Source organism: Tasmannia lanceolata, unplaced genomic scaffold, assembly GCF_043159265.1.
Source record: "Tasmannia lanceolata isolate RefF3 unplaced genomic scaffold, GAP_Taslan_0.1 ptg000004l, whole genome shotgun sequence".
Classification (NCBI taxonomy): domain Eukaryota; kingdom Viridiplantae; phylum Streptophyta; class Magnoliopsida; order Canellales; family Winteraceae; genus Tasmannia; species Tasmannia lanceolata.
In genome coordinates, this window is record NW_027518681.1 from 12,269,352 (window position 1) to 12,287,477 (window position 18,126).

Here is an 18,126-nt window from a genome sequence, read left to right on the forward strand (position 1 = left end):
TTGTATGATGTTCAAAGAGGATAAGAGACCATAGTTGTATGGACTTGAAGAGAATGAAATACCGTATTTGTACGGATTCCAAGGAAATGAGACATCATAGTTGTATGATGTTCAAAGGGGATAAGAGACCATAGTTGTATGGACTCGAAGAGAATGAAATACCGTATTTGTACGGATTCCAAGGAAATGAGACATCATAGTTGTATGATGTTCAAAGGGTATAAGAGACCATAGTTGTATGGACTCGAAGAGAATGAAATACCGTATTTGTAAGGATTCCAAGGAAATGAGACATCATAGTTGTATGATGTTCAAAGGGGATAAGAGACCATAGTTGTATGGACTCGAAGAGAATGAAATACCGTATTTGTACGGATTCCAAGGAAATGAGACATCATAGATGTATGATGTTCAAAGAGGATAAGAGACCATAGTTGTATGGACTCGAAGAAAAGAGGCACCGTTCACAAACGGGCTCAAGGAGAAGACAAGACCATTCACAAATGGACTCGAGAAATGAGGCACCATTCACAAACGGGCTCAAGGAGGACGATACCATTCACAAATGGATTCGAGAAAAGAGGCGCCATTCACAAATGGGCTCAAGGATAAGACAAGACCATTCACAAATGGACTCGAGAAATGAGGCACCATTCACAAACGGGCTCAAGGAGAAGACGAGACCATTCACAAATGGATTCGAGAAATGAGGCACCGTTCACAAACGGGCTCAAGGAGAAGACAAGACCATTCACAAATGGACTCGAGAAATGAGGCACCGTTCACAAACGGGCTCAAAGAGGACACGAGACCATTCACAAATGGACTCAGAAAATGAGGCACCGTTCACAAACGGGCTCAAGGAGAAGATGAGACCATTCACAAATGGACTCAGAGAATGAGACACCGTTCACAAACGGGTTCAAGGAGAAGACGAGACCATTCACAAATGGACTTGAGAAATGAAGCCCCGTTCACAAACGGGCTCGAAGAATTTAGAGATTTTTTATGAACTTGAATTTGACGTAGGATTGGATTTTTTTTATTTTTTTTTTAATTAAGGATTTGGATTTGATAAATTTTTTTATTTTTGGAAAATGAGGTACCGTCCGCAAACGGGCTCAAGGAGAAGATGAGACCATTCACAAATGGCCTCGAGAACAGAGGCACCGTTCACAAACGGGCTCAAAGAGGACATTAGAGCATTCACAAATGGACTCAGAGAATGAGAAACCTGTTCACAAACGGGTTCAAGGAGAAGACGAGACCATTCACAAATGGACTCGAGAAATGAGGCACCTTTCACAAAAGGGCTCAAAGAGGACATGAGATTTTTCATGAACTTGAATTTGACGTAAGATTGGATTTGTTTGAATCGGGGATTGGATTTGATGAATTTTGGATTTTTTTTTTTTTTTTTTTTTTTGAACTCAATGAAATCGGGGACATTATAGATCGTGCCCAGTAAAGATATTGGAAACCAAGACTTTGACGAATGATGAGACGACCAACCTTATGAACGAAGAACCATTAGTAACAAGAATGGATTAGGAACACTTTTATGAAACTTCAACAAGATTTTTCTCAATGAGACTGTTGGTCTTGTCTTCTGGGGATTTTGATAACTGAAACCTTGAACAAGATACTTGAAATTGGTAATTTAGAACAACGGCTCTCTAACATGGAAAAGCGGGATCTGTTTTTTGACAGGTGCTTAGATGAACATTTCTTGACCAGGATAGTATTTAACTAACCGGAAGGAAATTTTGAATTTTAATGGTTCATCTTTCTGAGAAATTGGCTCAACCACCATTGCATCTGGGGCTCTTCCAAGCTTAAGGTGCCTTCCTGGGGTATGATCTTTTTACGGAAGCTGGGCTTTCTGATGTTTCTACTTCTGAACTCTTCTGAGTTGATCTTCTTTGAAATGTAGCTGTTTGACTAGATTCTCGAACCCTTCCAGGTATAATTGCAGGGAGCTGCCTAGGCCGGGCCTCCTTCACCAAGACAGTTACATCATTTGGACATAGGAACGACGATTGACTCTTTCTAAAGAGAAAACTTAGATGAAAGGCACTACTCAAAGGATTGAGCAGCCCTGAAGGAGTGAACTTAGAATGACAAAGATTGACTAACTACACTGACAGACACAGTAATGCTTCTGACTTAGTTAACGTTTTATTTGGTAAGTCTATCCTTTCGAGGAATGCTTTTTTTTTTTTTTTTGAAATAATAAACACTGGACTTCTTCCTTGAAACAGTAATGCCTCAAGAATTTAATTACGACCCCTAAGATTGCTTAGCTTCAATGCCCCCAGTTTTGAGGATATCACTTGAATTTGCTTGAACTTCGGTTGATCTTCAGTCTTGATACCGGCTGTAGCCTTCTTGTAATGATTCTCTTACCGTGACCAAGTCACCTCTTCGGGGTTTTTAACTTGGCGGACCGCGCTAACCTTAACTTTTGCCTGAACCACCTTTCTAGGTTTTCGATCCAGCAGGCTATCCCCTTAGCTTTTGCCTAAGCCTCCCTTTTGGGTTTTCAACTTAGCAGGGGAATGATCTTAAATTTTGCCTAGACCGCCCTTTCAGGTTTTCAGTCTAGCAGATCTTCAAACTCCGTTCTTTTTCTTATTCATCATTTTTTTTTATTGTGTCTCGGGATCTAGCTCATTAGTTCTGAACACCGGAAGGACTTTATAGGTAGGATAGGGTTTTTCAAAGAATGGCTTAAGGCTCAACAAAGATTTCGACCGAACCTGTGAACAGGTTGCCTACATATCCCAAGGTAGGAATCAGGTCGTGTGTAGGTCAAGGCGAATGCCCCTAGTTTGAAGATAAATTGTTTGAAGGTTAATTGATTTTTCTTTTTTCTTTTCTTTCTGGAATAATTAACTTCTCTTCTTTTGGAACTTGTCCCTCTTTTTTTTTTTTTTGGAACGATTGATTTTTCTTTTTCTTTTCTTTTTTTTGAATCGACCGAATTCGGTTTAACCGAGCTGCCTACGTACCCCAGTGTAGGGATCAGGTCTCGCGTAGTTCGGGGGCGAATGCCCCGAGTTTGATGGGTTTTCAAGAAAATTTTACTCAGGCTCGAAGGGTTTGCAATCGGTATTCTTTTGACGTTGGGTTCTGATTTTGGGATTTATTCGGCCAAAGGAGGCCTTCTGATGTTCAAATTGGGAATCGATCCAGGTTACTAGAGTCCCTCTGGTACTGATTATTTATTTATTATTATTTTTCTCTTTTTTTTTTTTTTCGCGGAGTTTGACGGCATTTCCAGGTAAGAGATAATGGATCTTCTTCTTTCAAGATTCTAATACGTGCTTTTGACTTTCATAGAGCGAAACTTGTTCTTTGACATCCTCCATCTATGGATTCGTACTCTCGATATCTGATGATCACTTTTCATTGTTTGCTCTTGAACTTTTCATCTTGAATTTGTTGGCTTTATGTTATGAATTTGAGAACCAAGGTCATTGATTAGAAATATGAAAGTTGTTTCCACTCTATGCCCCTTGTATAGCATATATCTTCTCACTTTCTTCATTTTCTTTGAGCTTTCCATCTATGTCTTGCCCTTGGTATCGGTTGTAGCTTTTCTAGACAATCTTCTTATTCTTGAAATAATTTTATCAATTCTTCACACTCTTTAGAGGGTAATGTATTTTCAATCGGCATTCACTGAATCAAAGTTTCAGTGCCAGTGTTTATCATTTCAATTTCATCTTTGAAAGGTTGGGATTGGCGCTCCTCCTCTCGTTCAAGTAATTGCTGTGACTCAAGTGGAGTTTCGTCAATTTTGTCCTCATTTGAGGAGGGAGTCTTATTTTAAGATCAGAAGCACACTTAAGAAACAGACACAAGTGAACTTTTTGGAACTGACTGAAATTTTATTTAAAGAAAAGCTATTACATCAGACGACCTATCCTGAACATGCTCAGGATTCACAACTCTAAATAAGAAAGGGAAACAGAAGATAACTTGCCTGGACTAGGCATTGACCTTTAACTGTAAGACCGGACTCAACAATTATACTGACCATGATGACTGACTCAACATAAAATAGTAAGTGACTAAAACTTTAACTGCTGCAACTGTTTGGCGTTGAAGGCTCGGCGAAGGCTGGTTCGTTCTGAACATCATCATGGCTGATACTTTCAATTTTGGACAATGATGACTGATTCGCATAGGGGAATGCCCCTAGCTCAAGGATTCTGAGAGTGAACTCTGAAGGACTTAGCAAAATAATCTTGAAAAGGTAGCCCCTAGAGGAGGAAGAGACCAGGGGTACAAGCAAGATTGGATTATCTGGACCAGGCATGATCAGATCATGAGAATGCATAATAGAAAGATTGTGAGATTCTGCATCTGCCAGTTAGGGGATGGCATGAAGATACGATCGAATCGTATGACAGAAGAACGAAAGACGCACGATCAAAAGATTAGATGAGATAGCATAAGATTGCTTTCAACGGATAGATCATGAATGACTAATCCTATGAGATTTTTGGAAATGATGGGATTTATATCCTAACCCAAAGGGAAATTTTTTTTTTTTTTTCCACATTTTATCAGTGTTACCTGAAGGCATCAACCCTAATCCTAATCTATCGGAGTGGAGAGAGAATCTCGACTCATGCCTTTGTTCGTGTATCTAAGGACCGATCGTAGCCATTGGAAGATGGACTACGGCCTAATCTAGACACAAATAGGTAGAATATCCTAAACTAGGCTCACACACGTGATGCACATGTGTTCGTATATTACATGCATGTGTGGGTTAATCTAGGGGTAAGGCCAAGAGTTCCCTTAGCGCGAATCCATGTTCGATATACTGTACCAGTGTCCGGCGTATCAGTACGTGAACAAGGGATCCGTTTACGTACCATAAAGGTACTAGGCTAAGGGTGGAATGCTTCTCTAGCACAGAGGCACCAGGTGATGAAATCCCAGTCAACCATGCTAGATAACACTCCGGGTTCCTAAAATAGGATGTGTGTGCACGTGAGATGCATGGTTTAGATGCAAGTGATGTAAGTGTGTGCAATATGTTTGCGCAATCTATGATGCCTTCAGGTTTTGTTAAATTAAGTTTGAGTAAAATGTGATGAGAAAATAAAACAAGACAAACTAATCTAACAAGTATAGAGTTTTTATGAGCCATTTAAAATTAAATTCAAATGAATTATCTTTTGAAGTTTTAATGAAGTTAGGTGATCCCCAGCAGAGTCGCCAGACTGTGGTACCCGAATCCCGCGAGAGGGGTGGGGCGCGAGCCGCCGCGCTCTCTCTCTTGGTCTCCTGTATCCACGCGATTGGCGTGTGCATTTTAATATTGATTTGAATTCATCTTTCATGTGAACTTGGGATCACTAAGGCAATCCGAACTCCACACGAAAGAGAATGACAGAGTCGCCACCTAGATGTGGGATCTAGGACCCGAAATTAACCAGAAATCTAGACTCGCTACCTGGTTACGAGAATGGAAGGTATGGGGAGTTATCCACCACATGCACCATTCCTGCCCGATAATCGGTCTTCGATTCCAAAAGCTAACTCTTTTAAATTTATTTTAAATGGCTCATTCAACTCTATGTTAAAGTGCGAACTAAGTGACATGCATCCTAACATCTAATTTCAATGTGAATCCTAAATGTGTATCTTGATTTATTAATTTGTCTGGATTCAATCTAAGTGAAAGTTCTCCTAAAATTCTAATTTCATGGAAAGTCCTAAGTGATTTGATTAAGCATTTACAAGAGAATTAATATACAAAACACCACAATTTGTTGTAGTGCCGACTCGCGGGTGGTATGCCATCAGACATCCAAGCTGCCTACGTACCCAAGCCTCACTGGGATCAGAGTCGACGTAGTTCGGTGCATTTAAGCTAAGCTACATATGCCTAACTCAACTAGGACACCGATCTAGACGGGATTGACTGTTTCAACAGTTTTAAGAGAAGTTATTTAATTCAAGTTGAGGATTTTATTATCTTAGGATTTCATCGAAGATGCTATATGATCCTATCTAAATGCAAGTTGTCCCTTAGACTAATGCAGGTTAGCCTACATCCTAGTTTACTAGGCTTGTCCTAGGGAAAAACTGGATGACTAGTGTAACTTGACCTATGGCACGGTTGCTATACATAGCAAGCGTCCGTGATGAGGCTGGACTCCTAACTCTAGGACTCCCTAAAACTTAGGACACAACACGACACGACACCATTGTTCCTAAATTGGGCTCTAAGGGTTCTTACGACGGAAACCATAATCCAATGGTTCCGAGAGACACGAGATGAATCGATATGATGAATAGTGTGAGGGAATGGGAAAGATAGAGAAAGGTGCGACTGAACTTGGGAGTGCCAAATTGCCTACGTACCCCGTGATGGGGATCAAGCCACACGTAGTTCCACTGGGGAGGTTGCTTGGATTTTGGAAAACAGGTTTGGTATTTGGATCAGGAATCGGGTTTGTATTTGAGCATTGGACTTGAGATTCAAAAACATTGATATAGCAATGGGATTTTGGAATTGGGAATTTGCATCAAAGAATTGAGCATATTGGAATCATCAAGGGTTTGAATTTTCGGAATTCAAAGTGGGCGGGCTTATGAGATTCGGCCAAATGGATTCAGACATGCGACTCGGATTGTGTTGGGATATGACTTGGTTGGATTGGGTTAATGGTTAGGGTCAAGTGAGTCGGGTCTAAGTTAGGAGCAAACCCGAGACTAGCCATGGTCTAACTAGGAGGAAGCAGGGTACAAACCAGGGTGCGGACCAGGGTGCACCAGGGTGCGAACCAGCAGGGAACCAGGGTGCGAACCAGCAGGGAACCAGGGTGCGAACCAGCAGGGGAACCAGGGTGCAACCAGCAGGGAACCTGGGTGCAACCAGCAGCGAACCTGGGTGCAACCAGGGTCTAACCAGAGTGCGAACCAGCAGGGAACCAGGGTGCGAACCAATATCGAACCAGGGTGCGAACCAGTAGGGAACCAGGGTGCAACCAGCAGGGAAGCAGGGTGCGAACCAGTAGGGAACCAGGGTGCGAACCAGTAGGGAACCAGGGTGCAACCAGCAGGGAACCAGGGTGCGAATCAGTAGGGAACCAGGGTGCAACCAGCATCGAACCTGGGTGCAACCAGCAGCGAACCTGGGTGCAACCAGGGTCTAACCAGAGGCTAACCAGGGGGAAAACAGACCCTACATGCTTCCTAACATGGTTTCTCTTTTAAAGTAAAAGATATGCATGAAAACAGACCCTACATAGAATTGAAATAAATGCCTACCTCTTTGGAAACCCACTTTGTGTTTGATTTTTCTTTGATGGTAATTCCTTGAAGATGATTCCTTGCTTGATAATGACTGCTTTTGATATATATCACCCAACGTATAAAATCACCCGATCCGGCAAGGATGGCCGAACCCTTGAAGAGATGAGGGAGAGGGATGAATTTTCTAAGAGAGGGTCCTTTTTCTTCTTTTTGTTGGATGGTGGGATGAGAGGGTATTTATAGGAGAATGGGATAGGAGGTTAGGTGAGGTTAGGTGAGGTTAGGTAAGGTTAGGTGAGGTTAGGTGGTTAGGTGAGGTTAGGTGAGGTTAGGTGAGGTTTGGATGGTTAGGATGAGAGGAGAGGTTAGGTGAGGTTAGGTGAGGTTTGGATGGTTAGGATGAGAGGAGAGGTTAGGTGGTTTTGGATGGTTAGACCCAGGTCAAGATCTGCCATTGATCTAACGATTTACGGAAATCGGGTCTCGGAATGGAATCAGGGTTCGGGCTATGAAGTGACCCTATCTTATTTTGTCCCGATTGATGATCCGTAAAGTCAGATCAAGATATTAATGACCTAAAACATATATTAGGTTATTGTTGGTTAAAGTAAAGCAAAATGTGGGTGTCTACACCCGACAGCCCATCCCGACCCGACCCGATTTCCAATTCGGGTAGATTTTTCCCAACCCAACCCCCCCTCCCCCCGATTTGCGAAAAAACTTAACTCGACCCGACCCAAATTCAAGTTGAACCTGACCCGCATGGAACATCCAAGTAACAACGATGGTTTCAAATTATATATAGTGCTAATGTCCTCACTACCATATTTTATAATGGCACTACTCACCGTATTTTCGTGATCGCACTCCTCATTTTATTAAAATGTACGGTATGGCCCCGTACCATAGGATGATCCAAACCGTCCATTAGATGGGCCACTGCCTACATAGGTGGTGCCCAAAAAAAAATTTCATAGGTTGATTCGAACCCTCCGATCTATAGAGGCTTATAGGTTGATCCAAACCGTCCATGTGATGGAACACAACATCAATCGGTTGTGCCCATAAAATCATTTCCATAGGTTGATCCTAGCCTTCCAATCGATATAGGCAGATCCTAGCCCTCCAATCGATAAAGGTTTCCATAATTGTTGTTCCTCTTAAGGTGCCTGGAATCCGTCAATATTTTGCAAGTGTCCTGCATGAGTAATATCAAGTAGTTATTTCGTTATTGTCATTTGTCTTTACCTCTTCTTGGTACTTTTTTTCGTAATTGTCATAGACAGGTACCCGTGTCGGTACTTTTCGTATGTCGATTACGATTTTACCCTAAAGAAAGTAGGTAATATCATAACGTCTTATTCAAGAGAATAGTGTAATACAACTGGGATATAGATGGAATTTTTGGCAAAGGGTGGAAGAAAAAAACCCAAGATTTTGCCTTTATATATGTAGATGTAGATTACGATTATTATTTTTTATGGTTAAGCTGGGGTTAGGCAGGACCCCGACCAGATGCATTGATAAAAATGGAGAATTACATGAAGTTCAAAAAGAAAAAAGAAAGAAAGAAAAAAGATAAACAACCTCAACAAGAAGAGGCACAAGGCAAACCTTAAAACAAATTAAACAACCCCAACTATAGAGGCCAAACACAAAGCTCAAAACCGAAAAAACGATATCCTAGCTCAAATCAAACAAAGAGAATGATCTTGCTTATGAATTCTTGGGCATGAAAGGGAGCCTGCAAGAAGTGGAAGCTGCTTGGAAGAGAAGGGGGTTCTTAGTCTTTCTTTTTTGAACCAGTTGCCATGATCCTTGATCCTCAATCACGCCTGAACATTCTTTCCTCTCAGATAGAGGAATATCTTCAAGGCTGGAAGAGGGGTGATCCAGATTTTGGAGAACTGAGAACTTGTTGCTATGGATTTTAATTTGAGGAGTTGGGGTGCTGATTTCACAGATGATAGGTTGGTTTGTCTTTTGATTGATCACATCATCCCTGAGATGAGCTGTTTGCTAATTTGGGCCAGCAACCACCACCCCATCAGCAACATTGTTAGATCTTTTAACAACCCATTTCTGCTTGACAAGGAGAGCATCATGAGGGCAGCTTGAAGGAGTTTGGGAGCACTTATCAGTAGTGTGGCTAAAATCATTACAAAGAGTGCAAGGATTAGTCTTCCATTCATACTCAATTGCCTGGGTTTCATCATCTGTGGGGGTTTCGATATGAATAATATCTGGGAGAGGATTGGATGCAGACACTTCAACACAAACCCTAGCATAATAAAGCCTAAAGGCCTCTGCCGTTTGCGTATCCATGTCTAATGGCTTACCAATGATGCTTGCCAATTTTCCCAAACCTGTAGGGGTCCAGTATTTGAGATGAAGGGCAGGGAATTTTATCCAAATTGGGATCGAAGAGAGTTTCATCTTCTCTAGGGTGCCACCCGGGGACCATTTTTGCAAAATGAGAGCTCTCCCTCCATAAGTTGTGGATGTTTCTAATACTTTTGTGCAATCCTCCTCCAAGTTAAATTTGAAAAGGAAGAAATTGTTGGGGAGAGCAATGAGATCAAAATCTCCATTTAATTGCCATATCCTGGATAGGTGGTTCTTTAGAGCTATGTAATATGGTCTCGGACCCAAGTAGTACCCAAGGAGGCAGTTTTCCCATTTGACTTTAGCTTCTTTAAAGTCTCCTTCCATGAAGGCAGCCTTTTGAATACCCTCTTCAGTGGTAATAGGGGAAAAGAAAGGGACATATGTGTCAATAGATTTGGTGAACTCTGACCGAAAAGCTCTTTCCATTTTCCATGAGTGAGATCTTGGGCTGGAAAATTAGGGGGGATTTTGAGACGATGTACTCTCAGAGGTTTTACCAAGAAGAGGGAGAGGACTTGAGGTTTCTTTTTCTAACCCTAATGGGCGGGAGGAGGTCGAATGAGTGGGGTTCCATGGGCCCACTAGCAGCCCTTTCAGCTTGGGATCGTAGGAAGGAAAAACAATTCCAATGGACAAAGAAGAATTTTTTAGAGGGAAAGCTGATTACGATTTTACCCTAAAGAAAGTAGGTAATATGATAACGTCTTAGTCAGGAGAAAAGGCATAATACAATTGGGATATAGATGGAATTTTTGGCAAAGGGTGGACGAAAATAACCCAAGATTTTGCCTTCATATATATAGTAGTTAGATTAGATTAGATTTTATGTACTCATTCGGCACATGCAATACACGCGTAGCATATTTATACAGTCTAATATAAAGTGCCGAATGGGTGGAATGTTTCTCACATGATCTGGGGCGTTTAGGGAAGAAAGGGGGTGGAACTATCATTTCCTTTTTCTTTAAATTTAAATCTTTAATACATTTAACTTGCTTTCTCTCTTGAACCATCTTTCTCATTGGATATTTAACAATGAAGAAAAAAATTAAGTAAAAAGAGGGATTCTCAGAACCTTAATCTGGACCGACCATCGGGGCCGCTTCAGATTGAGTGGCTAAAAAACTTTGATCAAATAAGCCGAACCATCTAAAGAAATATGTTCGAAAATATAAAAATAAAAGGCTTTTTGCTACTTTAATCATTAGTTTGGGTTATAACTTTGGAATGATTAATCAATCGGTGTGACTTTGAACTAGTTCATGGATCATGATGGTCCCACCTAATGACCGGTCCAGAATGGAGCCTCAACAAACACATGCCCAACATGGATCCTTGTGGTGCGAATGATAGTTTTCCTAATAAAAATACACAAAGAGAAAAATAGTTCCTCTTTATTACTATAAAAGTAACAATTTTAAAATCCATGTACATTAAAATATGATAAATTCAACTTTTAAAACCTCGTTAGTTTCCATGCACTGATGCACCCATGATACAAAGAACCTTACTTTGGCTTCTTTGAAAGAAACATTATGTATGAAGGAAAATGATTTCCGCCTTGAAAGTGAGGTTTCTAGTATTATTATTTTTATTTTTTTTTATGCCACAGGGTATCCCCACCCCACTTCGTGGGACGGGACTAGTCACTAGGGATGCACGCAGGCACCCGGTAGACCACGCGCATCGGTTGAACAAGGGGGGATTCGAACGCTCGTCACTGGGGAGCATACCCATGACTTTACGCCAAAGAGCCACACCCTCCCGGGTTAGGTTTCCAGTATATGACTAACAGAAGGAGTATTTCTTAATAAAAAAAGGAATATTTCTTCATAAAAAAATCCAAGGAATATTATTTCATGAAGAAAATTTCCCTAAATCCAAATTGCACCCATGATGCGCAACTTTTAGCTCATTTTATTAGTAGCCACAGTTAGAACGACATATGATATGATCCAAATGTTAATGCTAGAGGCCATTTGAAACAAGAAAAAGAAGAATGATAGAGGCAAGGGCGCCCTTGCATAAAGAGCCAGAAAAGGGCCCTTTTCCTGCTCTTTATGCAAGGGTGCTTTGCCTCTATCAATCCTTACATGAAAAAAATGCCTGGGTTAGGTAGGGTTAAAATTTTTCGTAGAGAACATGGAAAATTTTCGATTTGGGAATATGAGCCCAGCAGAGCCGTGCAAAACTGATTTCCAAGGAAATAATTTTCCAACCATCCAGAAAGTACTAAGAGCTGGAGTGCATTTATTGAAAAATGGATATCAGCTCCTTAAAAAATTTTGCGTATGGAATTCTTTGGCTGTCATGCAATCTCCCGTGCGTATCTGAAGAAATCTGGGGTAGTTGAGACGAGAGAGAGAGATAGAGAGTATCAGTGGTGGGTGACGAACAACAATTTGCAAATGGGACCCACATGGATACGAAATTATTTAGGCCTATAGGCCAACTTGAACATGACACTTGTACAATGATGGTAGGACCACCGTCATACTCCTCATTAGTGTCAATAAGGTGGACTTAATTGTAGATTTTCCCAAAACAGTGAACACCTCGAATTCATCCGATCGATCATGGGGCAAAATTTGGATCCAATTAATCCATAGGTTCAACCCGAATGACCCTAATAGGACCCTCATATGCTGGAAGGTCAATTAATGGGCCCCATCGCTAGAGCTTTTGTGAAAATGTCCACAAGCGAATCATCGTGCAATGCACTAACTCGATCTATCCTTTTGCCACTAGCTCTCGGATGAAATGGTTATGAATTTTAAGTGGATTCATTGCAATTATACCAAAGATGAAGCACGAATGCCTCCACTCTGAAAATGCATAAACACGTCCAAAACAATTATGGATAAGATCACAAGCTGGACACAAGCAGCTTTCATACAAGGCCGCCTTATCCAAGAGAACAGTCTTCTAACATATGATTTGATCTATAATTTCCATCGAGCAAGTCAAAAATTTGTATTAAGGTTTACTAAAAGCTTTTGACAATGTCAATCGAGAGGCCCTACTTCAATCATGCAAAAGCCAGAGTTCGATATAGTATGGTGTGAATGGATATGAGACTACATTGGTAAGCCCCTCTTCTCTATTCTCTTTAATGGAGTCACATTCGACTACTTACCTCCATCAAACGACCTTAGACAAGAAGACCTGCTATCCTTTCTCCTTTTCTTCATTAGGATGGAAATCCTTTCCGTCATTCTCGGTGAAGTAGACCAAAGAGGGCAAATATCCACTCCTTTCTCAAAGGGAAATCTTTCTATTACCCATGCTCTCTTTGCCAATGGCATTATGCTTTTCTACTTTAGCTGATTTGAATACCACTCATGGGATCAAAGATTGTTTGTACAAGTTTAAATTATATAACAGGTTTATAAGCAAATCTCAGGAAAAGTGAAGTTTTCTTCACAGGAACATGGCAACATACAAAAGATCGTATTCTTCAAGAGCTCAGCATTAGTGAAGGAGAATTTCCATTGAAGTACCTCAGACTTCTCCTTTTCACATCAAGATTGGATGTCAAAGATTGCATCCCTCTGCTTGGAAAGATTCGGAAGAAGATAGCCTCATGGAATATTAGATACTTATCAAGATGAGGGAGGGTTGAGCTGGTCAAAGCAATACTCAACTCATTCCAAATCTATTGCTCTTCAGCCTTCAACATCTCGTTAGGAATACTATCAAATATTGAAAGAATTTTCAGGGATTTTATTTGGGCTGGCGGCAATCTAAGAAGAAGATCCATCCAGTCTTATGTATGCATGCATGGGATACAGTATGCATGCCTAAAAAAGAAGGGGGACCAAGAATCAGAAGGTTAGTTGACCAAAATGGAGCAGCCCTAACAAATCAGTTATGGCATCTGATCAATGGGGGAGACAGACCATGGACACAATGGGCTCACAAAAAATATATAAGTGGGAGAAATTTTTGGTCAATTAAAATGCCATGAAATCCATCTTGGGGCTTTAGAGGTAGGGCTGGCAAAGGGGCGGGTCGGGGCCGGATGTTGGGGTCCCCTACCCCTTCCCCTCTGCGGGGAATTTTCCCCCCTCCCCTTCTCCTCCCCTCTGCGGGGATGGTGGGGAATCCCCCTCCCCTCCCCGCGGGGAATATCTAATCCCCTTCCCCTCCCCGCATCCTTCGAGGACAAATCCCCGCCCCGCCCCAACATCACCCCCTCTTTAGTCATTGATACACTAATGCTGGGTGTCCCTAATCAACTTGATGCAATTTCAATATATAAAAATGTTATAAACTAACAATCGATAGGCTAGTTGTTAATTAAATTAGCAAGAGATTGGTATAAGGAGTTTGTCTTCTCTTCTTTATATATTGATTGAAATGCTGTGCAGCAACAAACGTCCAGATTTCACTTGTTTGCAGTGTTTTTTTACTTGAAGATTTAATAAGAGAGGGCAGATTCATATTCGGTATTTGTGTGTGGACGATGGATGGATGGACCCATTGGACCGACAGTAGCTGTTGTTGGATGATGGGATTTCCGCACATTGCTAATTGGATTTGATCCAACTTCAATTCTAGATCAAGTGGTATCATAGCCTGCCACTTAGAGTACCCAACATCCAAACCCCATTTTGGATCATTAATTTTGGGAAATGTTATGAGCACTATTGTATTCTGATGATCGCACTCCTGACTTTATTAAAAGTAAGGTATGGCCCGCACCATAGGATGATCCAAACCGTCCATTAGATGGTGCACACCCTAAATAGGTTGCGCCCAAAAAATCATTTCCTTAGGTTGATCCTAACCCTCCGATCTGTAGAGGTACTGAATGATCCTATTCCTCTATAGATCGGAGGGTTAGGATCAACCTATGGAAATGATTTTTGGGGCACAACCTATTTAGGGTGTGCCCCATCTAATGGATGGTTTGGATCATCGTATCGTGCTGGCCATACCATACTTTTAATAATAAAATGCAATTTATTTTGGCTACCGATGTTGGCACTACGATTTTTTGATAATTGCATACACTCACTCACTCAACTTGTCTTTATTATTTCAACATCTATCAAAAGGTTATTATAGTTCCCAAAATGCTCTCAGAAGCTAATTAAAAGGAAAAGACAAGCTAAGTCTATGTTTGGGGGAATCTTGTAGCCGATCCACAGAGTTTCTAGTAGTTTTCCTATAAAAAAAACACTTAAAAATATACCCAAAAAATGGCATTGATTAACGGGGCGAAGCGGGGAGGGGACAACTCCATCCCCTTCCCCTTCCCCTCCCCACACCGGGGAATTTTTAAAATCCCCTTCCCCTTACCCTTCCCCTCTCAAATCGGGGAATCCCCGCCCCAAAACGGGCGGGGCGGGGCGGATCCCCGCTTTTTTAGGTGAAATTGCCAGCCCTATTTAGAGGTATCCTAAGCTCAAGAGAGCATGCTAGAGAGCAAACATGTTACGTCATTGTAGACGACAAAATATCATTTTTTGGACTGATCCTTGCGCACCCATACGACTACTATTCAGAGCCAAATCTCAATCAGAGTGGAAGATAATAGCATACATCCCAAAATCGCTTTGGACAAGTTTTTGCTCAATGGCATACGACACCCTATGGAGGGACAGATTGTCCACGCGGCTTTCACATGGACAGGGAGATTGTTGAGGTTCTACAAGCAAAGATCCCACATCAGAAATGTGAAAGAGATCGATGTGCTTGGGTTTATAAGTGCTTGGGCACCCTCTCCTTAACTGTTAGGTTTTAAGGGTGAGTTCTACCCAGGTCCCAACAATATGCTCATATTTTATATTTCCTAGAAATTTAAACCCTAAGCATGTCATTCTATTCTTAAACAACAATGTAGAAAGCTGTTTTATTTTACTCGTTTGGAATCCCGCTAATGGATTCGATTATTAATGTTTGTTGGATGGGCATGTTTGTTTACAATACAAGAAAGAGATAGAGAACCCAATTGATGTTTTCTATTTGGAGTTCTTTCATGGAAGTGAAACAATCTTTTATGTGCAAGGTTAAGTTACCTAATAAATAAATAAGTGAAAAAAGATACTAATCTTCTCTACGGCACCATCTATGTATCTTTTTGACAAAAAAGAAAATATTAAAGTACCCCTATTAGATTTTCCATGAGATAGATGCATTTTGGCAATTTAATATGAGATACTTTGATCACTTTTTATTTGATTTTCCATGAATTAGATGCATTTTTGCAATTTTATATGAGTATAGGGGTACTTTGATCACTTTCTATGTGATATGGGTATTTTATTAAGTTTATATAAAATAAAGGTATTTTAGCTATTTTTCATGAGATAAGGGTATTTGGTCAATTTTTATGATTTTAGATTACTTAATCATCTTTTTGAGAATATGAACTTATTGTGTGATCTATTATTGCTTAGAGAAGTGCCAACAAAAGCTCAAACAGTCCAAAAAATTACTCCAATTAAAATAGATCATGCAATATTCCTACTTATTAGAATGATCCAAACCATTCATCTAGTGGCTCCCATAGTAGAAAAGCTAGCTGCGGCATAAAATAACCTCCCGAGAAGATGAGCCCAGCCCTCTGATTTACTTGGCGTAAAATGGACATTCTAGAAAAGTTATATATAGATTTACCCCCAATGAAACGAACGAAACTTGGCTCAAGTCGGGGTCCGAGGAACTTTCCACAGACCCCTTGCTAATAGTCTAATAGCAAGGGCTGTGGCAATATCAATTACTTCTGAAAATAAAAAGTACTCATGGAATTGATATTTCCACACCCCCACACTATTTGCTATTATAGGGGTACTTTCCTCAGACCCCGACCTGAGCCAATTTTTGTTCAAACGACATGCACTTCCAAGAAGAAAAGAAAGAAAAAAGACTCGGCAAAGCTTCCACAATGGTGAAGTTGCCTCTCTCTCTCTCTCTCTCTCTCACTTATCTTGGATTTTCCCTTTCAATGAAAACAGAAAGGGGATTAGTCATTTAAGACAGGCGTTTAGGATGTCCCCATTTGCGAAGACCTTGACTAGACGTCCTCTTCCTTCTCTATAAAAGAGGCCCTACCAATAAATCAATACTCTCTCTCTCTCTCTCTCTCTCTCTCATGGGGAACTGCACATCTTCTCCACAACCAGAACGAAGGATAACCCGGCCCGAGTCTGTGAAGGTAATCCACGCGGATGGGCGTCTTCAAGAGTTTCATCAACCAATCAGAGCAAGCCAAGTCATCTCCCAAAACCCAACCTGCTTCCTCTGTAGCTCCGAGTCAATGGACATCAATTCAGTTATCCCTCAAATACACCCAACGAGGAGCTCCAACTCAACCAAATTTATTTCCTCATGCCGCTCAACAATTCCCATTATCCCCTCTCTCTCCCCGACTTGTGCTCCCTCGCAATCAAGGCCAGTGCTGTCATTACCAAACCCAGTAAGCTTTCATCAGAAAATGGGTATTCATTTTCCGGTGTCAAAGTTCCGGCAGAATTCCAGCGAAGGAGTAAGATTCCGGCATATTCCTCCAGCAATCATGGTGTTGAGAAATTATGACGAAGGGCTCTTGTCTATCGTGCGCTACTTAGGTAGACGGCTTAAACTACGCACTTGTGATTCTCTCTTGTTAAGTAACCAACACCTCTGGGTTAACCTACGCACCTTACGCACTCTGTGTAAGTTAGATTTTTTATTTCAAAAAAAAAAAATTTGATTGCATGTTCAAGGGTCTGATATATCAAGAAAGGAATGTAAGAAGAGACCATTCAAAAAAAAAAAATGCAAGAAGAGGTTATTTTGGGGTAATGACAGATTGTGCCCTTCTGATTTATTAAAGGACTATTGCAAATTGCTTGCGTACCTAAACCGTGTAAGGGTAAAAAAGTCATTTCACTCTCTGCTGAACTAAACGTCACGGTGGGGATATGTATTTTTATTAACTTCTCATTGATAGTAACGAATTCCGGACGTTTTTATGGCCCTTTTTCTATAGGGTGTCAATTTTGGCTTGGGCTCGGAAGCTCGCCCGAGCTCAGCTCGAATCCTTAACGAGCCGAGCCAGCCCGAGCCTGAGCTGAGCTGGCCAGGCTCGGGCTGACTCGGCTCGTTAAGGCTCGTTAAGAATTTAATATATTTAAATATATATATATATATATATATATATATATATATATATATATATATATATATTATATTATATTAATATATACACTAAAAGGGTTGTCCAGGGAGCGAAAGGGGGAGGTAAAATATGTCACTTCTTTTTTGGAACCCCATTTGTTACTTGTACCACCCCCCGTAGTGTAAAAAGAATAGTCAAATTACACTTGATAGGGTTGTCCATGGAAGATGAGGGGTGTGAACTTAATATAACCCGAGCTCGGTAAGGCTCGCAAGCCGCTCGCCCGCCTGGCCGAGCCGAGCCGAGCCGAGCTTAATATATACACCCCTAATTGGAGGAGACATGTTTGA

The 18,126-nt window shown here is 41.0% G+C and overlaps 1 long non-coding RNA gene across 1 annotated transcript; it reads right to left on the bottom strand.

The window, feature by feature from the left end:
- Window positions 1–1,331: 1,331 nt before the first annotated feature.
- On the bottom strand, window positions 1,332–7,862 carry LOC143875521 (uncharacterized). Its single transcript, XR_013250136.1, has 2 exons — window positions 7,297–7,862; window positions 1,332–4,311 (listed from the first exon to the last, which is right to left on the bottom strand). It is a non-coding gene; the product is annotated as an uncharacterized LOC143875521 (long non-coding RNA).
- Window positions 7,863–18,126: the final 10,264 nt, after the last annotated feature.